At 38.1% G+C, this 23,416-nt stretch overlaps 1 protein-coding gene across 4 annotated transcripts in view; it reads left to right on the plus strand.

Moving 5' to 3' along the window:
* The first annotated feature begins 13,903 nt into the window (after window positions 1–13,903).
* MYO6 (myosin VI) overlaps window positions 13,904–23,416 on the plus strand; it is a 145,737-nt gene continuing 136,224 nt past the window's right edge. For all 4 annotated transcript variants that reach the window (XM_036247981.1, XM_036247983.1, XM_036247982.1 and 1 more), the window contains exon 1: window positions 13,904–14,083. The gene's annotated coding sequence lies outside the window, so the exon portion shown is untranslated. The remainder of the gene's footprint in view (window positions 14,084–23,416) is intronic.

A 23,416-nucleotide genomic window follows, 5' to 3' on the forward strand; every position in this document is an offset into this window, starting at 1 on the left:
CTTTTAAAAAGATGCAACAACAGGAAGGAATGTTCCTTTGTCCCAGTCAGAACTTTCTTTTATTATTTTATGGACACATTATTGTCGATACTTAAATATAAATGAAATATATAGCTGGAAATTGGACAGAAAATGATTAAGTGAAGATAATCACAAATAATTGATTTAACAATTATCAAGCATGTGAAACTACCAAAGGAAAAGCATTACATTTTTTAAAACACCAAAGTGTTATATTTTTAAAACATAAACAAAAAAGAAAGTATGAAGTAGCATAAAATATCAGCATTCCATCACAGGAAAAGTATTTTATCAATGTAAAATTAAACCAATTAGGTCATTTGTTGCCTGACATTTTCAAACACACTTCCCAGGGAAACTGCCTAAAGCACCGTAACAGCGAGTCCTCTCCCATCCCAGTCTCCTGTCACAGCTAATTGAATCTAGGATTGACCCCTGAGCTAAAGAAAAGTTAGTTTGTAGTGATATGACCAAGAAGATAAAAAAAAAAAAAGAAAAAAGAAAAGAAAGAAAGCCATCGGAGCTGATCATTGGGAATTTATATTGTAAGAGAAAAATTGAAAATTGGATGTAGCTGAGAGAGGAGAGCACAGTGTGTTAAAATGAGTCTACTAAGTTACTTTATTTCTAAGATAAACTTTACATATGTATACTTTTTTAATTTTTTTATTTTTTATCCTCACCCGAGGACATTTTTCCATTTTCTGTTCAGGTAGAGTGGGAGGGAGAGAGAGGAACAGAGAGAGAGAGAGAAACATCGACGTGAAAGGAACACATCGAGTGGCTGCCACCCGCATGACCGACCAGGGCCGGGGACAAACTGCAACCAAGGTACATGCCCTTAGCGGGAACTGAACCGACCGCAGGTCAACACTCTAACCGCTGAGCCAAACCGGCCAGGGCACATATGTATATTTTAACCTCTGTATTAAGTCTACATCTTACCAAGTAAAGAACAAATTTGCATGAGAGTCACCTGACAGGCTTGATAAAACATTTGGGCCCCATTCCATTTCTAATTCAAGATCGGCTTCGGTGGGCCATGCAGATGGGCCTTTCTGAACAAGTTCCCCCAGGCAAGGTCACACTTTGAGAACCGCGAGTATATTTCTTCTTAGTAGCATTTTTAGTCAGGTGTGTGAAAACCTTTGATGCAGGTAAGACAAAGAAAGTACCAAGCATCAGAGAATCTTGGATTTAATGAAGTACTGTATGAAATTACTTTGTCATATCTACTCAATAATTGTAATTAAATATGTAAATAACTCAAGCATGTGAACACACCACACAGCTTTGCTTTTTTTTTTTTAAATATCGTCTGGATTTATCTTTCCTTTGTAACCTATTTTAACAACTTTGTATCCTTTCATATTTCTCCCATATTCATATGATCTTTTAGCAATATATGTTTAAAGATGTATTCATTGTTTTTCTTATAAAAACAGATAATATAAACATTTTTTCAGCATCTTTGGCTCTCAGCAATATCTTGTGCAAATCAGTTCATGCCATCAGGTATAATCAAAGTCAGGTATACGATGGACTACAATTTATTTAGCCATTCCCTTACTCTGTCCTAATTTGCTTGGTTATGATATAGTGACAATTACAAAATCTCAGTGGTTTATCCTCCCCAAAAAGTGTATTTATTTACTTTTGGTCATGCTACATGTCCAAGAGGAAAGCAAGGGAACCCTGCTGCAGTTACGCAGCTGTCCAGACTGATGGCGGTCTACGTTGATGTTAGAAGCTGCCATGGCACTGCAAAAGGAAGGGAACCTGGCAAAGCACATTGATCAGAGCTTCAACCCAGAAGTGGCACATCACTTCCAATCACAATACACCTCCTAACTTCAAAAGGAACAAAGAAAAGTGCACGCTTAACCATATTTCCAGGAGCTAATGGGCGTTCACTTTGTTTCCAGTTTTTTTCAAACATGAACATGTAATATAGTTCTCCGTTTTTTATTTCTTTATACACTGGTAGTTTTAGTTCCTTGAAATAGATTCCCAGGGATTGCTGGATCAAAGATAATATGTTTTATTTATTTTTTTATCCTTACCCAAGGACATTTTTCCATTTTTTGTTCAGATAGAGTGGGAGGGAGAGAGGAAGAGAAACATTGACTTGAAAGAGACACATCAAGTGGCTGCCTCCCACATGCACGACCCTACCAGGGCGGGGGACAAACTGCAACCGAGGTACATGCCCTTAGCTGGAACCAAACCCAGGTCTCTCTGGACTGTTGGTTGATGCTCTAACTGCTGAGCCAAACCGGCCAGGGCTGTATTTTTATTTATTATAAATGTTATCACCTTGTTTTCCAAAAGGATATAGGAATTTACATTTCTTCCACTAATTTTTTAAAATGTAAATTTTCCTGCAGCAACAGGTGTTATAGCTCTTTTTAATTTTGTAAGTATCTGGCATTATTACTTTGATTTGCATTTCCCTTATCTCTGGTTTAAATTTATCTCTGGTTTAAATTTCATGACAGATGTACCTACCATTTGTCCATTGAATTAGAAATTGTTTTTTCTATTAATATTTAAGCCTTCTGCATGTTACATTATCATCTAACTAACTTTTCATAATCTAGTATTTGTCTATAAACTTTGTTTATTGTATAATTTCCATATCAAAATTTTTATTTTTACGTATTTTCTGAGTTTTCAGTTAAGAGGCATCTTCTTGACTCATGATAGTATATAGTCACATACTTGCAAGATTACTTTAAATTTTGTTTTTCAGTTGACACTCAATATTATTTTGTGTTAGTTTCACATGTACAGCATAATGGTTACACACTCATATACTTTACAAAGTGCAATATATTTTTTTAAATTTAAGTATTCAAACTGGAATTTCTGTGTATGGCAAAAGATATGGGTGTTATATTCTTAATTTCCTTTAAGAGTCATTTGTGTCAACATAATTTATTAAAAATATGTTTGGCATTAGAATGATTTCCCATTTTGTCATATATTAAATCATGTTACTACTAGTTATTTCTGAAATTTCAATTTGTTTCTTTTATTGGTCTACTCATTACCTCATTTTGCCTGGTAACTATAAGACATAGTGAAGACTGTACCAAAGGAAGTTTATGGATTTAAAGATTTTCATTATTAAACCCAAAAAATGAAAAACAAAGGAACTAAACCTCATGCTAAAAAATTAGAAACAGAACAATAAAATAAATTTTTTTTAAATTAGGAAGAAAAAATTAAGGAAGATAAAAATTAACTCTACACACTACCATTCCCTGTCCCCCCCAAAAACCCACAAATTTGTTTTTTTAAAGATAAACAAATCAGACAAATTATATAGACATGAGCCTGATCAAGAAAAAAACATGAGAAAAGAAAAATAAAAAGGAGAAAGGAGACAACACAGATACAGAAAGGCTTTAAAAATAGACTAATATTCAACTATTCCATGCCATAAAAATTAGTGAAAACTTCTCTATTTATGAGGCCAGCATCCCTTTAATAGAAAATTCCAGTAAAGATGGTGTCAAAAAAGGAAAACTAAGGGATTATATAATTCATGCTTCAAGATTGACAAAATCTAAAAATGTCGGTATTTCAATTAAGTGATACCCTATGACCAAGTTCAAGAATGTTCAGTATCAAAAAATATAATAATTATGTCAAAGATTAAATGCAATTTGTATAACATAAAAAATTCAGTTATTCATAACAATCTTTAAATGAGAACTGAGGAGCCTGTTAAAGTATAATGTAGACTATAATCTCCTAGTAACAAATGTATTAAATGGTAAAACACTTAAAGCCAATTAAATTAATATCAAACACTAAACAGGCTCTCATACTATTCAAATTATTTTTACTTATAGCAGAAGTAATAACAAGAAGATAACTGGCCCAGCCGGTGTGGCTCAGTGGTTGAGTGTCAACCCATGCACCAAGAGGTTGCCAGTTCGACTCCCAGTCAGGGTACATGTCCAGGTTGTGGGCCTAATCCCCAGTGGGGGGCATGTAGGAGGCCGCCAATCCATGTTTCTCATTGATGCTTCTATCTCTCCTTCCCTCTTTCTCTAAAAATCAATCAAGAAAAAAAAAGGAAAAGAGTTGATAAAATTTGGAAAGTTAGAGATAAAAGGTATGGTTTTTGGCGAGTAGGTAATTATATAACTAGGAAAGTTAGATAACCTGTTTTAAAGGAAGAAAATTTGGTACATTGCCTGGAAAATACACAGTGAGAATCTAGAAAAGAAATTTGGTGGTGGGGTGGGGGCTGAGAATTATTCACAAGAATTACTGGAACTACAAAATACTTAGGAATTCAATGAGGGTGGAAAGAGGGGACATCTGTAATACATTAAATTATACAGATCAGTTAAAAATTAAGAAGAAAAACACATTACCTGAATGGGAAAACGACACTATTTCATTGATTAGACCTGCAGGAATGGAAGGATGTAGATAATCACGTTCTTTATGGGAAAGCTTAATCCTGTAAAAACCTCAGTTCCTTCCCAATATATAACTGTAAATGAATTTTATATAATGCCAGTAGTAGTATTGTTTTAGATTTTAAAATCTCAAAACTTATATAAAAGAAAAAGATGTCTGAGAGGAGTCAGGAAAAGAGATACTCAGAATGTCTGACAAAGCCTCTGTAAATAATACAGAACTGGGGAGGAAAACAATAAAATGAGGTATGTTAAAAAAAAAAAAAAATCGATTGAGACAGAGGAAGACAGATAAGACCAAATGCAAGAGACACCAACAACACAAAGGGTGAGAAGAATTTAGCAAATGCTGAAGTCAGTGATCCAATTGTTCACTGCCGTCACCCCTCTATCCGATGTTCATTTAGGTTGTGAGCTTTATAATAAATTAATTGCTACTTGCCATCTCAGCCATATTTGAAGTACTAATTAGCATGTTATAATAACAGTCCTTCACTTGTTTTTAATCCTTAAATAGACACTTAAATAGATACTTTCTAGAGAAAGTATTCTCTAGACATACTGCTGGTCATGACTTCCTCCCGTTGCCAAGTTACCTAAATGCCCTAGGCAAGTCAAGTTTCATGGACTGGAGACTCCATCCTTTCTGGGATAGGGAATGGTTGTTAGACTTTACTTATTTTTGACAATGAAATCACTGATAAATATGTTTTAGGTTTGCCCCATATGAAAATCCAATTGTCTATACAGATACCTTTCCCTCTGTCTCCCCCTATATCACTCACCCCCCCTACCATGTTTGTCTCACACACAAAACTGAAAGTTTCAGGAATATATCACACTTATTTAAAAATAATGAATTTTGGAAAATTTGGGAGATATATATTGAGAAAGATTATTTTCTAATTCTTTACATTATAATTGTCATTGGCATAATCAAATTAGCATGATCAATATATTTCTCTAAAAACATTTTATTTTTAAATATCCAAAAGCAAAATTAAAACTTTTGATTGTGCTTGGCCAGTGTGGCTCAGTGGATTGAGCATCGTCCCATGGATTGAGGAGTCCTGAGCACATGTCCAGAATCTCCAGTGGGGGGCGTGCAGAAGGCAGCCAATCAGGGAGAAAAATGCTTTTTGGACTATGCCATTGAGATTTTATTGGCTACACAGCAAAGGCTGACTGACATAATAATAATTTGGTAAGTCTCAATAAAGCCTACGTGAATGAACTCATATTATTACTCTGTGAATCCACTTAATGATTTGTACATTCAAACTTGTGGTTATTAACTGTAGGATAATATTTAACTCTGCCACATATTTAGACACTTCCTGATCAGTGATTACTTGATACATCCTTGATCGATTTCAAGATACTATTTTTAAGGTAGGGAAACCAGCCACTACCATTCTTTTCATTTATTTAATAAACATTTTTCTGAAGAATGTTGTATATCACTGATTTGTTTAAATAGTACCCCCATATCCAAACTTTTCCTGTTATTAAATATTATATAGTAATTTTTGTATTATATAGTATAAACTTTGAATAATTCATAGTCTTGAGATGAAACTGAAGGATAACTGGTGAAAATGAATATAAATATTGTGAAAATTCATATTAAAAAATGAGATAAAATATATACTCTATATAAATTCTTTTTTTTTATCCTCACCCGAGGACACTTTTTTGCATTTATCTTCAGACAGAGCTGGAGGGAGAGAGGGAAGAAGAGAGAGAGAGAGAAACATCAATGTGAGAGAGACACATTGACTGGTTGCCACCTACCCTATCCCAACCAGGGCCAAGGACAAACTGCAGCCAGGGTACATGCTCTTAACGGGAACTGAACCTGGGTCTCTCGACCACGGGCCGAGGCTTTAACCGCTGAGCCAAACCGGCCAGCACTATAAATGCTTTATAAATATTGAATCACCTGTGGAATAGTGGTTTAAATTTAAATTTATGTTCCATAAAGAACTGGGCAAATCCCCTTCTACTGTATAACCAAGTTCTAACGTGTTAAAAAATAATTCAATTTTGAAGGACCTCCACTGTCGAGAGTATGGACCTGGCAAAGCTCAGGTTCATTCAGCTCAGGTTCATTCAGCTCAGTTCCATTCCACATTTGTTTACCGAGTGCATGTCTTTTATGTCCCAGCCAACTCTGGATGTTCAAAGATAGTTAAGATTTCAGCGAGATCCCAGACATGTAAATATAAAATTCAACAAAGAGGAAGTGTGCTAACATATAGATCTGCATAAGATATTTCAGTAGACATTAAATCCAATCAAGGCCTTGGCCAGTTTGGCTCAGCGGTTAGAGCGTCGGCCTGCGGTCCGGAGAGACCCGGGTTCGGTTCCCGCTAAGGGCACGTACCTCGGTTGCAGTTTGTCCCCGGCCCTGGTTGGTCGTGCGGGTGGCAGCCACTCGATGTGTCCCTTCGCGTCAATGTTTCTCTCTCTCTCTCCCTTCCTCTCTCTCCCTCCCACTCTATCTGTACAAAAAATGGAAAAATCTCCTCGGGTGAGAATAAAAAAATAAAAAATAAAAAAAATAAATCCAATCGGAGGGTTGAATTCTATTTGTGATATTAGTATCTAAATATGGATTAACTAATCACTGAAAATGATTAATTTGTTATCAATTTGGGATTAATTTATAAAAACAAATTTTTCAGATTTCAAACACCATTAATTTTTTCTAGTATTTTCTGTACTATTTATGTAGGCTGTAGAGAACTGACCTTTCCAAATTATTACTGAACTTTAAAAAAAAACCTATGTTTTTATTGATTCTTTAAAGACAGAGGAAGAGAGAGAGAGAGAGAAACATCAATGTGAAAGAGAGACATCAATCAGCTGTCGCCTGCACGTTCCCCACTGGGGATCGAGCCCACAACCTGGGTATGTGCCCTGACTGGGAATCAAACCGGGACCTCTCAGTCCATGGGACGATGCTCAATCCACTGAGCCAAATCGGCCAAACTTGTTGCTGGATTTTTTATGCAAATTATCTAATTATAACATATATATTTATAGTTTCCTTTCTTGAAATGAATTCAAGTTTGTTTTTCTATTTTCTTAAAACTTCCTTAAATGTTATTTTATATTTAATATTTAAAATTAAATAATATCTATAAATTAAATTGTAATCACTTATTCATAATACGTAACAAAATAGACATTCAGCTACTTATTTTATCTGGAAGTGGCATAGCTATAGCAGGAAGACTTAGAGATTAGAAAAAAATTTTACAAGTTATGTTTATATAATTTACTATAAACTTTTTACTATTCAGATTTAATCAAAACTGCAAATAAAAAGAAATTCTAGAATTGACTTTTTGTATTAACTACGTTTACAACAAAGCTAATTTCAAATTGGTTTTATTTATAAAGATTTACTTTTTTTCTTGCTCAAATATATTTACAAACTTTCCTAGCATGTAACAATTTCAAGATTGTATGTGAATGTATTCTTTTTAAGGTGTGTGTTTACATTATTTGTACATGAGATTGATAATAGGTTGTTTATAAACCTTTTTTTTTTTTAAGTTTGTAAGATGCTTTCATTTTTGCATTATCTTAGTCCTTTCTCCAAGAAGGAGGTATTATTATCATTGCTATTTTATTGATGAGTAAATTGAGTCTCCGTGAGATTAAGTGACTTATAGAGGTCACAGGCCTGGACAGTCAGGCCTGGAACTTGGTTTCTCCTAGCACTATTCATTTAATCTTAAATAAGTTTTAATATAATTCTTCATCTTCAGAATGGCCTATGCTTACTTTTAATATCTACAATTTGCTTAGGTTACATTTGACACACTTAAGTGTAAAAAAATAATCGACTTTTTTCTGCCTTTCTTCAAATTGCTACATTTGGGCTGAAGTTCACAAGATATAAAATTAGATGCAAGATTATTTTAAAGACATTTGACAGTTCAATTAAAGTGTCTGAAGTGATCTTTGGTTATACTTTTGCTGTTGTTTCAGTTTTAATTATAATGACACTAAGAACAATCTAGGAAAGATTAGCTGAGAGTTTAAAGAAGAGAAACTATAGTTACAGAAATTTCTGGGAAGTAGAATGATAAGAAATATATACTGATCTGGTTAAGGAATTATTTTTTAAAAGTATCTATTGATAAATGACATTTCAGCCTTAAATTTGGTCCTTTATATTGAAAATATTTTAAAATATATTAGCCTACTTTCTAGAGTAAATTCAGGAATGATGTTTAAAACATCACTCAATCTTTTTACAAAAACCGTTAATGATTTTATAGTGATTACATTAAACATTAGTTTTTAAAAAAAGTATGGAAGATGCAGATAGTGATGGTATATGAGGATGAGCTAAGATAATACTGTAAGGAAAAAATTACGACTATCTCTTTAGGGACCTGCTTATTTCCTGTTACTTATTTCCCTATAAATTCCAGATGATTACCATTAGTGCCAACTTGCTAATAACTGAGGCAATGATCAAAACTTCTTTTAGAAGTTATAATGTGAATATTCACTTGAGCACCTACTCATTCCTCTTTGTAAAATGGAAATAATGATAGAACTTTTCCGTATCAACTGGTGCTCTTGATTGAAGATAACAGAAACAAACTCTGGCTAACTTATCCAGAAAAAGAATGCATTGGCAAAAAGTCATGTAGCTCACAGAATCACTGAGGATGGTGGAGAACAAGGTGTGTAAAATGTGCAGGGCCATCATTTAGAATGTCGCTGTTGGCATTGTCACAACCAGACCCTGGTTGCTACAATTATCCACCACACAGTGAATTGTCTCTATCTCTAGCTCTGCATCTTTGTATCATTTGTCCAGATTCCAAGTTTCAGGTGAGAGCATTCAATTTCTTTACCCCTAGTTGCCAGATAGTGGGGAGAAGGACTTTGCCCAAACTCACTTGCCAAAGTGTGAGGTGGGCCCTGCTCCCACTAAGACTCAAAATAAGAATTCTCCACAAATAGGATGGGAGTTCAGAAGCTAAAGAGGCAAAAAGCAAATGCTCACCAAGTTACCTCAAAGGGCAGCAAAGATTTAATGGGATGACAGTGCTGGCACATCGTAAGCATTCGACACATTTCAGCATTTTCATTATTCAATGAAATAAGCAATGTGCTAATCTCCAGGGATAAAAAATAACAGAGCAGAATTAGCTCATTGCAATTAGCTTAAATAGCTCATTGTTTTAGAGAGTTGTTATAGAGCAAAGCAATATAAAAACGTAATCATAGCCCGGCCGGTGTGGCTCAGTGGTTGAGCATCGACCCATGCACCAAGAGGCCGTTGGTTCGATTCCTGGTCAGGGCACATACCCAGGTTGTGCGCCAAGTCCCCAGTGGGGGGCATGCAGGAGGCGGCCAGTGGATGTTCTGTCTCATCGATGTTTCTATCTCTCCCTCTTCTTTCCTCTTTCTCTAAAACCAATAAAGAAAAAAACAACATAATTATAGAAACAATAAGTGCTACAATATAGATATGAAGTGGGTGCTCTGGAAAGTAGGGAAAAGAAAAACCAATTCTGCCAGAGTCAAGACAGAGAAAATAATAGATTGCGTTTTGAAGATTGAGGGGCGCATCATGAAGGACTTGGTATGTTTGAATTCCTATGATGTGGGTAGGTTCAGGACTGTGAAGTCTTTTGTATATCATATAAATGAGTTTTGTTTTGTTTTGTTTTGTTTTGTTTTGTTTTGTTTTGTTTTGTTTTGTTTTAATCCTCACCCGAGGCCTGGCCCTTGTGGCTCAGTGGTTGAGCATTGACCCATGCACCAAGAAGTCACCAGTTTAATTCCCGGGCAGGGCACATGCCCAGGTTGTGGGCCAGATCCCCAGTGGGGGGCATGCAGGAGGCAGCCAATCAATGTTCTCTCTCATCAATGTTTCTATCTCTCTCTCCCTCTCCCTTCCTTTCTCTCTAAAAACAACAACAACCAAAAAAAAAAAAAACAAAGTAAATCCTCACCCGAGCATCTTTTTCAATTTATCTTCAGATAGAGTGGGAGGGAGGGAGGGAGAGGGAGAGAGCGAGAAACATCGATGTGAGAGACACATCTACCGGCTGCTTCTTGCTGAACGACCCCAACCAGGGGCAGGGACGAACCGCAATGGAGGTACATGCCCTTGACCGGAATGGGAGACTCATTGGTCTGCAGGCTGACGCTCTAACTGCTGAGCCAAACTGGCCAGGGCTAAATGAGTTTTAATTGATCTGAAAAGTCACCAGGACTTGGTCTAGGGGATGACATAATTAGATTCGGAGGGAGGAGTAACACTCTAGGAGTGGTGCAAGAATGGACTGGAACGAGTAGCGGCCGTGTCAAGAGTTCAGGTAAAGATGATGGCCTTCTCTAAGGGAAGACAGAGACATCAATTTAGAAATAACTTACGACATAGAATGCAATGAATTCACTGACTCCAAAATTAGGAGTAAAGAAAGGAAGGAGTTCTGGGTGACTTAAAAGCCACAGCTTCTTGAAACTAGTGGCTGGTAATACCATAATTATAATAGGGTATGTTGGCAAGGGAATCATTTGCGGCAGTTGGGAGGGACAAGAGATTGAGTTTCATGGGGGTGTTCAGTCTGCCTCACTTTAGGAGTTAGTCACACAGATGCAGTAGAAGCTGCTAAAGTGGATATCAGCCAGGGAGAGTATAGACTCTTTAAATGCCTATGACACAGATTTTTATAAAAATGAAGGAACAAAATCACACAATATTGCATATGGTTTCGGAGGAGGATATCACAAGGAGACTCTGAGAAGAGTCTTACAAATATTTAATGGGTGAGAACAAACCTACAAATGTAAATCTTCAATAAATTAAGATGAGATTTGACAGCAAATATGACACAGTTATATTCACCATGCTTAACAGCAGTATATGCAGTTTCTCCAAATTGTCAATTCTCTTACTGTTTGTTCACCCATCTGTCCCACTTATTCAATAATAATAGTAACAAGAACAACAACAGGCACGGTTTAATGAGTGCCTACCTACCATTGTGAAAGTCATCATGCTTGGCACTTGGGACACAAAGATATAAACAAGTTCCCTACTCTGCCCTCAAGAAGCTTGTAGTCCATTTGGAGGATACTATAAGTAAACTACAGTAACAATATGAAGTAAGTGTTGGAAGAGATATCTGCAATGGGTGCTAAGAGAGACATGGGAAAGAGCACCAAATTGCACCAAGTTTTGGAATAAGGGAGTTGGGGATAACTTCTTGTTCTGAAGGATTAATTGGATTTAACCTGGTAACACTCCAATGTAATAATGATAATTCATGCACTTCAGAATGGCTTGAATGTAAAGTGCAAGAAATAAGAAGGGCAGTGGGTGGAAATGAGAGTGGAGTAAGCAAGGCTAAGGAAGTGATTCAAAATGTAAGCAATTTTATTTTATTTATTTTTTAATCCTCACCTGAGGACATTTTTCCATTTTTTTTGTTCAGATAGAGTGGAAGGGAGAGAAAGAGAGAGAAACATGAAGTGAAAGGGACACATGGAGTGGTTGCCACCTGCACGACCCAACCAGGGCCGGGGACAAACTGCAACCAAGGTACGTGCCCTTAGCGGGAACCGAACCTGGGTATCCTCTGGACCGCAGGCTGATGCTCTAACCACTGACCCAAACCGGCCAGGGCAAAATGTAAGCAATTTTAAAGATAAATCAGATTGTGTGAAGAAGCTTGGTTAGGACAGCTTTATGGGGTTTAGGGCAGTGACAGAGGGGAACAATCAAAGGGCATTCAAATTTAATTGCATTTTAACAAGAGATCCCTACTCTGCTAACCAAACAAAAACAGAGGATCATGTAAGACATCTTAAGGAGTTTAGACTTTATGCTAAGGGTAGTGGAGTGCCAGTATAGGAATTTAAAAAGAGGAGTACATAATGTACAGACTTTTATTTTATAAAACATAAACCTGGTGGCACTGTGGAGTCTGGACTAGAAGTGGTCAAATCTGGAAAACCTAGATTTGGTTAGGTATGCTAAAAACACGATGCAAGACCTGAAATGATGGTGGCCTGAAATTAGACAGTGGTGGTGGCTATAAAGAGGAATTGGATACATTAAAGAGGTCTGGGACAAGAAGCAAAGGGGCTCAGTAATGGGTTGAAAGTGGGGACAAAAGAAAGAGAAGAAAAAAATCACACGTCATTTCTCACAACAAACTGTACAGGCTTCTTCTATTGGTCTGGCAAAGCCTTGCAATCTTACATCCAAAATGAAGTCAAAGCAGTAAACTGAAACGATCCTCTCCTCGTTCTTTTCTCTTTTTTCTCCCCGAATTTGTTTTAAAATCTAATTTTGTATATTTAAGAGTTACCTATCCTGGTAATCTGGAATTACATTTCTGAGATTGCTGTAAATTATTTCCTTTAGTGGCTTCTCTTCCTCTTTCTTACTTCCCTATTTGGTTAATGTTTTACTGTTTCAGTTGTGTGCTACAGTATCTCATCATAACTTTTCTACCAACAGAACTGGAACGTCTTAATCTCTGAAACTTGTCTCTTATCAGAATCTTGTAGATATCCTAAAATTTTCCAGTTGCTACTCGGAAAAGTTGCGGGAAAAAGTGTAATTCTCATTTGTAGGTAACTCTAGCTTTTTTTCAGCGGAGACAGTTAGCATTATAGTAAATTACCATTTCATTTCTTAAAAGAAGCTTCTTTTCATCGTAAAGGCAATGTACACATTCATCATACCGTTCCAATGCACAGCTACTTCAATATTTAATTTTCAAGTATGACTCACAGGTATGTCATTTACAGAAACAATAAAATTTAAACGACAGAGAAGATCGGGCTTTATAAGTAAACGGAGGGCGGCGGAGGCCAAAGAAACACAACATTTTCATCTCAGACCCCCTGCTCCCCAAAGCAGAGTCTCAAGTTTGTTGCGCAGGAAGGTTACTCCCTTCACAGGGCAGCCCAGCCCGAGCCAGCTTGGACAGCAGCCGAGTTGGCGTGGTTCTTCCCTCGCCGACAACCCCGCCTCGCTTCGGCCCGCCCTCCTTAACAACTCGGGGTCCTCGTCCCCTCGCTGAACAGCGTCTCCCCCCAAACTGATTCTGCCCGTGGCCGGGCTGCACAGGCACCGTATCCAGTTCGGAGAGGACTTGCTCAGCAACCGCTGAGGCCATTTCGCAGGGGGAGGCACGAGCTCTCGGGCTAGGCCAGCGGGGCCCTCCTCGCGCCGCAGCGCCCACCCCAGCCCGGAGCCGCCGTGCGGGGCGAGCGGAGGGGCGGGGCGGCCCCGGGCGCCGAGCGTCCCCTCCCGGAGCGCGGTCTGCGCCCCGGCGCGCCCCGCCGTCCCGCCCCGGCCCGCGGCGCCCCCGCCCCCTCGGGCGCTCCGTAGCAGTGACGTGCGCGCTGCGGGGGGACTCGGTGGAGCGCCGGCCGGCGGGCGGAGACGGACCCGGGATCTGTCCGAGCAGGAAGCGAGCAGCAGCCTGATCTCCGCCTTCGCCCGGTGCCTGAGCTCGGCCGCGTCATCGCCCTCTTCCCTCACCTCGTCAGCTCTCACCACGCCCTCCAGCCTCGGCGGCGACAGGTAGCCTCGCCGCCGCGCACCTGCCTTCGTGTCCTCACAGGTGAGTGCCCCGGAGTCCCTGCTTCCCCTGGCCCTGCTTCGAGGCCTCCCTCGGGCCGCCGGTAGCCCACGGCTCGGTTCACCTCCCGAGGACTCGAATGGCTGAAGCAGGTGATGGGTGGGCCCGGGCGGCGGCGGCTCACGGGAGCGCAGGGCTGGTTCTCGTTTCCCCCGGACAATGAGTCTCCTTTCACGGCTTTATCATCGCCAAGGTACCTTTGTGTGTCTTCTCCGCTCCCGGGTGGACGCGGAGCACTCAGGTGTCCGACTTGGACTCCGTGATAGCTTTGTCTTTCGTCAACAAGCTTTAAATTCGGTGCCGGAAAAGTGCCATTTGTCCTGGGATGTGAGGATCGGCTAAGTTTAATCATGTAGGAGACCAGGCTGGGACTGTCTGGATCTGTATTTTTAGTCTTGAGACGGACCAATACTTTGAGTATGTTAATGTGTGTGTGCTACCTAACAGTAGCCTTCTCTATTTGTTAATTGACAAAAACTCCTTAGGACAATTAAAATGCTCAATTCTTCTGGGGTTTTTGAAGTAGGAAATCATTTGATAGGGTTATTTCTAGAATATTTGTGTCAGGAATATTTCCACTCAGTTTCAGAGACACGTTCCATTTTACCCCGCATCAAGTTTGTGGTGGAGGAATGCTTCAATTAGAATTTACAGGTATTAGCGAGGAACTAGAAACACTGCCCCCGCTTAACAGACTGGTGTACGTGCTAAATTCAGGTTTCATTTGCTGATACGCTCCGGTGGTGCAGATGCAGTATATCTAAATATAGTCAGGGTTTGAGAGTTTTAAAAAATAAAATTCTTAAGGTTTAGCTGACACTGTTCACACTGTGAAATGTGAATCTTGAACTTGGGCTGGTAATGGTCATGGTACAAAGGTTGGCAGTCAAACCGCATTTCTGTACAAATTAACTAAACTTCATAGATGTCTTGTGGTTTTCTAATGGGAAATTGTTTAGTGAAAAAATTACCTTGGTGTCTTTTATCATTCACTGTAGAAACACCACAAATTGAGCTATAGCCAGAGCTTGAAACAATGCAACTCTTCAAAATAACTCATTGACTTGTAAATATCCAACTCATTTTGAGTATTTTCAGTTGCGCAGGAATTACATGCACAGTGGTAGACAAGTCATTTTAGTCTTATGCAGATTTGCCAGTTGTACTTGTATGTTCTATGTGACATGCCATTTATTGTTCTTCCAGCTTTTTGCATTACATTTTTGTTTGAAAAAACTAATTTTAAAAGGTAGTAACAAAAGTGGTGAACATCTTTAAGAAAAGATTATCATGATTAAAAACTCTAAGTATATAATATATACAACTTATATATAACATAAATATGTTTTTCATTAGTTTTACACATGAGTATGAAAAATGTAATAAGCTATTGCAATATTTAATGTAAACCAGGTATTAAAAACAGAGATCATAAATCATAACCCATGGGGCTTATCTGAAATGGATTTTTTCCTCTGTTTATGTTTACGTGATCAAGTTTTAAAATAACAGTGGCCAGGAAATCTGAGAGAGGCCGAAGGTTCTTTTCTCATCCTGTTGTGACTTTGTCTGGAGACTGTGGTGTATCATGTAGCCCATTGTTTAGATAACTGGGCTGTCTCTAGGTTCTAAAATACAACTTTCTTCAGAAAGTTTTAAAATATTTGACCACGAGAGTACCTGAAATATTTAAAAAAATTAAACAATTTTCACTGTCTGTTGATAAATGAAGCTCTATCTTTGATATGTAAAATGTCAGTCTTAAAAAGATTTCCAACCTTTGTGAATTTTTCATTTTTATATATTAAAACATTTGAAATAAAAGGTTGAAAAAAGTATTACAGTGTTAATACATTTCATACAATTTAATAGTGATCCCCTTAATGAGATACTTCATCATTTGTGAACTGGTCCTTTAGTAGTATTAAGACTGTCGCCCGTTTATTAGGCATCTGCTATAATCAGAGCACTAGCTGAGGGTCTTGATCTACAAAATAACTCAAGGTTGGTAGTCTTGTCCTTTTACACATGAAGAAATTTAGGCTTATCTCTAAATATTTAAATATTTGCTCCTGGCTGGTGTGGTTCAGGTGGTTGGGCATCGTCAGGTGCACCGAAGGATTGCTGGTTCCATTCCCGGTCAGGGCAAACGCCCGTTTTGCAGGCTTGATCCCCAGTAGGGCGTGCAGGAGGCAGCTGATCAATGTTTCACTCTCACATCCATGTTTCTCTCTCTCTCTCCCTCATCCTTTCTCTCTCTTAAAATCACTTTAAAAAATCTTAAAAATATTTTTGCTTAAGGTCACGAAGCTCCAGAAGAATGAAGTCTGGATTCATACCCAAGACTTCTGACCTTGAAACCCCCTGTCCTTTCCCACAGACAGCTTTGATCTCAGTTCATTTGGTAGACTGTTCAAATAAACCTGCAGAACTGATAGTGTTAAAGAATACAGCTTGAGGTTTGAAGAAGGCACACAAGAGGTGAGGATGAGCTAAGCCATGAATGTGGTCTGAAACTAATTTTGAATCCTGCATCTGTTTCTTCATTCTTAAGATGACAGCCTTGAACAGTGATATGATATTGCTTTATCATGTCTGGTATAAATTCCAGAATATTATACATATTGTGCACTTTTTATTTTGATTGGTTTATGGGAGCTAGAATTAGGCTGTAATGTAACACTGCTTTTCATTGTAGCTAAAACAAATAGTATTATGTTACTGGTTAGGAGAGAACTTAAAAATTATCCTCAAATTAGACAGATTGTTGCCCATGAATGCAGTTAACTGTCTTTTAAATGTTACATAATTCTCTAATCCTGGGGTGGGGGGAGACTTGTTTTCAGATTATGATTAAGTTATCACCTGTACTATTTGAACAGATTTGTTTTTGTATGGCCTGTGCTTATTTGAGGAATGTTCCTTGAACTGTAATAGATATAAAGGCCAGAAATGAGCTCACAAGGTACATCTTTTGTAACAAAGTAGGAGTCATTTTAGCAGTAGAATGTAGTTGGATAAATGATAGGAAGAAAAATGATAGGAAAGCTGAGCTGGGTGACTATTTTACAGGTGTTTCATTATTTGGTTTGAACTATTAAGAATTTTACATCTTAAGGATACTCAACTGTATCTCAGTACTGCAAGGATATTCAACTGTAAGTACAAAACCATCATCCAAGAGCTTAATATAAATTATTAATGGATGATCTGTAAGACACGTGTGTGTGTGTGTGTGTATGCGTGTGCGTGTGCGTGTGCGCTCGCTGGTGCATGTGTAGATAATCAGGGACTTATAACCAAAGTTAAATAAGCTTAAATTTTATTTTTGAGGCATTGTAGAGTGTTCAGAGGAACCAGAATGCTTGCATTTAAAAATAGTTATACTTTTATTTGACAAATGTGGTGGACTGTTAATCTTAACATGTAAGTATTAGACTATCTTTCTATTTATAGTTTTCAAAAATAAACTTTTTTCTTATTGAGTATTGTAAGAATGACATAATGGTTTGAAAAATTACCACAAGTCCACCAAAAGTTCTCCTTCTGAGTACTGAAGCCTGGGAAGTAAAACCGGAAGAACAAATCTGGCATCTTTAGAAATCGTACTCTAGTGTTAAAGAAAGGGAAGTCCTTTTCTATGCAGAAAGTAGGTTTCCAGTGAAACCAAAATACTGAAGCACATTCCTTGGGTGTATTCACATAGATAGATATTCACATTCATGGTGGATAATGTACACAAAGGATATTCCTGGCAAAACACAGGCATCTTTTAGGTGTGTTATGTCCTTTGTTATTTTATTTTGAAGGAACCTGTTGCTTAAACTTTAAAAGGTAAGGATAAAGTATTGCATATAGCAGAATCTAAAATTTTGATTATATGGGGATGAACATCTTTTTCAACAGATATTTACTGAGGGCTTACTGTGTTTACATGACTATAGGTGGGAATTGCATCTTTCCTGTACTGGCAGATCTTTGGATCTAGGTAATATAAAGAGTGGCAGAGACATAAAAAGAAAGATAAATAGAAACATTCATTTAAAACCTGAAGATGTTTATATCAAAGGTTAACATACCTTTGTATGTTGCTTTATTGTTTTGAAAATTATTTTATGTATATTTGGTCCTTAGAACAACTTGATGTGGTAAACTTATTCCTATACTGCAGATGAGTAAGTGGAGACAAAAATTAAGTACCTGTTCAGGGTCACATATGTGGCTGTTTGAAGCATAGCAGAGAAGGGAACTTCTGTCTGTGTATTTCCATAGTAGTAGATCCCTCCTCCCCCAGTTCTCCATCTCCTATATGTTAATTAGGGGTAATCTCTTAGCAGTGCTTATTTCATTTTATGGCTTTAATTCAGATGATTCAGGAAATTCTGAAAAGTCAGGGTCACTAAACTGCTTATTGTTAAATAGTTGTGTTTTTTTGTTTGTTTTTATGTGTAAGGTAGAAGATGAGCATGATATATTATTGTGGAATCTTTTTAACATTTTTAATAGAGGAGTAATGGTGCCAAGGTTGGTAATGAACTTTTCTAGTTGAAGAGCATTTATTTTATTGTTGAAAGTATTACAGATGCCCCCCTATTTCCCCCTTTGTCCCCCTCCTTCCTGCTCCCACCTGCCTCCTGCTTTCCCCAACCTAATGTCTATATCCATTCGTTGTGCATATATGAATATAAGTTCTTTGATTTGTCTCTTCCCACCCCTCCCACCCCTCATCTCTCTGAGGTTTGTTAGTCTGTTCCCTACTTCCATGCCTCTGGATCTCTTTTCATCTACAGCTTATTTTGTTCCTTGTCTTCCACCAATAAGTGAAATCATGTGGACTTGTCTTTCTCTGACTGGCTTATTTTGCTTAGCATAATACTCTCCAGGTTTCTCCATGTCATCTCAAAGGGTAAGAGATCTCTCTTTTGTACAGCTGCATAGTATTCCATTGTACAAATGTACCACAGCTTTTTTATCCACTTATCTACTGATGGGCACTTAGTGGGCTGTTTCCAGATCTTAGCTATTGTAAATAGCACTGCTATGAACATGGGGGTACATATATACTTCCTTATTGGTGTTTCAGGCTTCTTAGGATATATTCCAAGAAGTGGGATTACTGGGTCAAATGGCAGTTTCATTTTTAACTTTTTGAGAAAACACCATATTGTTGTCCATAGTGGTTGCACCAGTCTGCATTCCCATCAGTAGTGTATTAGAGTCCCCTTTTCTCCACACCCTCTCCAGCACTTGTTTGAGGATTTGTTGATGGCAGCCATTCTGGCAGATGTGAGGTGATTTCTCATAGTCGTTTTAATTTGTATCTCTCTGATGATTAGAGATGCTGAGCATTTTTTCATATGTCTCCTGGCCATTTGTATGTCCTGTTTGGAGAAGTGTCTGCCTGTTTTTTAATTGAATTATTTGTCTTCCTTTTGTTGAGTTGTATGAGTACTCTATATATTTTAGTTGAAGAGTTTTTAAAGAAAAGTCAACAATTAGTTAAAAAGAGAAGAAAAATATTCTAGGGGAATTATGAAAATAGCTTATAAGTTGTTGGCTCATTGGTATTGATCTGATGATTATGCTTATTTTTGTAAAGACTTACTCATGAGTTAAGGTGTGTCTGCATTGGTATCTTTATACCTTCATTCATTGAACAAATATTTGAGTATCTACCAAGGGCCAGGCATTGTTCAAAGGGCTGATGATACAGTGAGGGACATTTTATTGTTGTTTTGAATTAAGTTAATTATAGACTCTTTATACCAGTATGTAATCAACAGGGCTGACTCTAAAGTTGGGAAATAGACAGTTGTCAAAGTGGTACAATGTCAGGGCTACTAAAAAACTCATTTGCTCTAAAATATTCTACTCCTGGCCTTCAGGCCCCCGAGTTATAGCACTGTTACCAGTGTACTCCTGAAAATAAGAGTATGTTCTCTTTTTATCACAGTTGCAGGAAACAGAGATGAGAGAAAATAAACGAGACCTTGTACTGATGTGTTGAATTTTGTAAGAGGTGGTTGGCAAAGTATAATTTTATTAGCAGCTATTGTATATTGAGCTCTTAGGTACTATGTCAGACAAGTGTTTGAACTCATTATCGTAGTTAATCACTATGTCATTTCAGTGCACTTAGCATTACGACCCTTATTTTACAGATTAGGAGACTGAAGCACAGAGATGTTAAATTTGCTCAAGCTCACAGCCAGTGTTTGGATCCCTTACAGTACTTGGCCTGTAGTAGGTCCTCGTGTGGAAAGTGCGCTGGTTTATGTACAGACCTGTGCCATTCTTCCACTGTGCGGTGGCCACCATGTAGGCGGAAGGGTTTGGTGGGGTGTGATGGGTAGGAGCGTCAAGAGAGCTTATTGGGTGAGTGTTTGGAGTTGAGGGGAGGTGAGGAGACAGGGAGGGTTATTGTTTGTCTAGCTGCTTGGCCCTCAGGCTTAATCCTCCATAAATGCACAGTGCTTGGTTGTCCAGCTCCTGGGTAATTAAGAGGACAGGAAGATTTGAGGTGATTCTGGTTTTGCCACTTACTACCTTTGGACAGATTACTTAGTTTCTCTGGCTTCAGTTTTCTCATTTACAACATGGAGGCAGCAATATTCCCTACCTGGTGTGGTTCTTGTGAGGACTGAATTTGATCATATCACATGTGAAGCACATATCACACTGGCATTTAGTTAGTGCGCATCATTATTGTTACTATGGTTTGCTGGTTTGTTTTTTGGGGGGGCCATGTTTAATATGGAATATTAATTCAAAAGAAAAAAGCAGTATATTGAAAATTTGGGTGGAATCTTGAAGTTGGCCAGTTTTAAGTAGTTCTGAAGTTTAGGGGTGCATCAAAAACATCTGGGAAACTAGTGAAAACATATCAGGGAGGTGTGGGGCCTGGGCATTAGCATTTAACAAACTTCTCTGTTTACTTGCACACCAAAATTTGAGAACTACTGGTTTAAACCTTTTTTTTCATCCTGTGCTTAGAGAGGACTTCAACAACAACAACAACAAATTGCTTAGATTAACAAGGTAGATGGAAGTGAAATATCATTACCAGAATCTCTTCATTGATTTGTTTTTCTTTTAAATTTATTTGAGGCTTGTTACATTTACTTTGAGAGAACAATGCAGTGTTAAATTACACACATAATTGTAATGAATATTTCAGTTTATTGACCAGCTTCATGTGGAAGTAAGCTGGTTACATTTAATTTTTAAATAATTATACAGATAGCAATGATATAGACATAATGTTCATATAGCTCTTAAGACCTTTTTAAACTCTTTAATTGGATTTCTTTAGGTAATGGACTGTTTTGAATAACCAGACTTGGTATGTTTGCCTCATTAGGCGAGGTCCCAGCACAAAAAGAAATTTCATCCTTGATGGTGCAAATGAAGAGACTACAGAGGTTAGAGAACAAACAAGGGATGGCGAAGCACCCAGGGAATAGCAACAGCAAGAAGCCCTTACTTCCCCAGAGATTACCGGAGCGGAGAGCTGGCATTGTGGAGGGCCCGGGAACTGTGGCCTTGAGGCAGGCAGGGAGAGAGGGGAGGCTCTCTGACCTCTCTTCCCTCTGTCTTTGGGTCTCTGCCTGTGACTTCCATTTCTAGAACCCAGTCAGGGAGCCTAAGTCAGGATTTCTGTATCCTTATCCTCCCAGGGCAGGAGCAGAGCAGAGAAGGACTTTTGGGCTGCTGTGGAGCAAGTGGAAAATAACTAGGACATTGATTAGAACCTTTGGGAATTTGCAGTATTTCCTTGGTGCGTTTAAAACAGCTTGTAGAATTGTGATACATCTGCAAAATTCTTGAGACCACTTGTCTTAAAAATACTTTTAGAAAATAGTTTATTCACTTTCTCATTTAATCAAACAATTATTTTGGGAACTTTTGGTGATCTATACAACCTAATAAGAAACATAATTTAGGCCCTGGCCAGTTTGGCTCAGCGGTTAAGCAGAAGTTCTCAACCTGTGGGTTGCAACCCCTTTGGAGGTCTAACGACCCTTTCACAGGGGTCGAGACCATCGGAGAACACCTATTTCCGATGGTGATTCATAACAGTGGCAAAATTACAGTTATGAAGTAGCAATGAAAATAGTTTTATGGTTGGGGGTCACCACAACATGAGGAACTGTATTAGCAGCATTAGGAAAGTTGAGAACCACTAGAGCGTTGGCCTGTGGACCAGAGAGACCCCAGTTTGGTTCCCGCTAAGGGCACGTACCTCAGTTGCAGTTTGTCCCCGGCCCTGGTTTGGGTTGTGTGGGTGGTGGCCAGTTAATGTGTCTCTCTCACTTTGATGTTTCTCTCTCTTTCTCTTCCTCCCTCTCTCCTTTCCGCTCCATCTGAAGATGAATGCAAAAATGTCCTTGGGTGAGGATAAAAAAAAGAAACATAATTTAGGTTTTTAGCATAGTGCATTTTTCTTAATATATTGTTAGGCCTTAATGATGTTTTCTGAAATTTTATTTATTGGGTAGTCTTAGTTTGATAGAATAATTGTTTTTTATTAAAAAAAAACTTTTAATGACTGCTTTTCAAAAATTCTGGCTAGAATCGACCTTCACTTTCTGGAATTTATACTTCTGTTCACTTGCACTCTTGATAACAGAAAAAACAGAACACAGACTTAATGTAATATATAGGACTTTTCTGAAATAATGGTTCTTCCTCCCCAATACATTTTAAAGACAGATTAAATTTTTGTATAAATCTGTTGCAATTTGCTGATATTCCACTGTCCTTTGCTAATGCTAATTTTACCTCATTAATCTGAATTTTGGTTAAAAGTCTAAATCCATGCTCTTTATTTTGGACAGATTCCCAAGGATTGCTAAAGAAAAGGGTTTCTCTCCTTAAAGAGATGTTATGAAGGTTTCTAGTTATATGAGCAGTACCCTCACAAAACAATTAGATCATAGTTTGTCTTTTCTTCTCTCGAGGGTTCCAGGGAAAAAGAAGTACAGAATTTTACTCAGATGAAGCAGCAGCTGGACTGGGTCTTGTTCACAGGTTCCAGAAAAGGAAGAACCGTATACCTAGGGCTGAGCAAATTAATCACATGACAGACATCTGGCTGTGAGACTTGCACATGCAAATAGAGGATACTTCTAGGTGTAAATGAAATTGCGTCATTTTCTTTCTTTCTTTTTTTCTTTGAAGAAATATGTTTTTCATCTTGTCTTTAAAAGACTATGGTAGCCCTGGCCGGTTTGGCTCAGCGGTTAGAGTGTCGGCCTGCAGTCCAGAGGGACCCGGGTTTGGTTCCCGCTAAGGGCACGTACCTCGGTTGCAGTT

This window comes from Molossus molossus, unplaced genomic scaffold (assembly GCF_014108415.1).
Source record: "Molossus molossus isolate mMolMol1 unplaced genomic scaffold, mMolMol1.p scaffold_m16_p_8, whole genome shotgun sequence".
NCBI classification, from domain to species: Eukaryota; Metazoa; Chordata; class Mammalia; order Chiroptera; family Molossidae; genus Molossus; species Molossus molossus.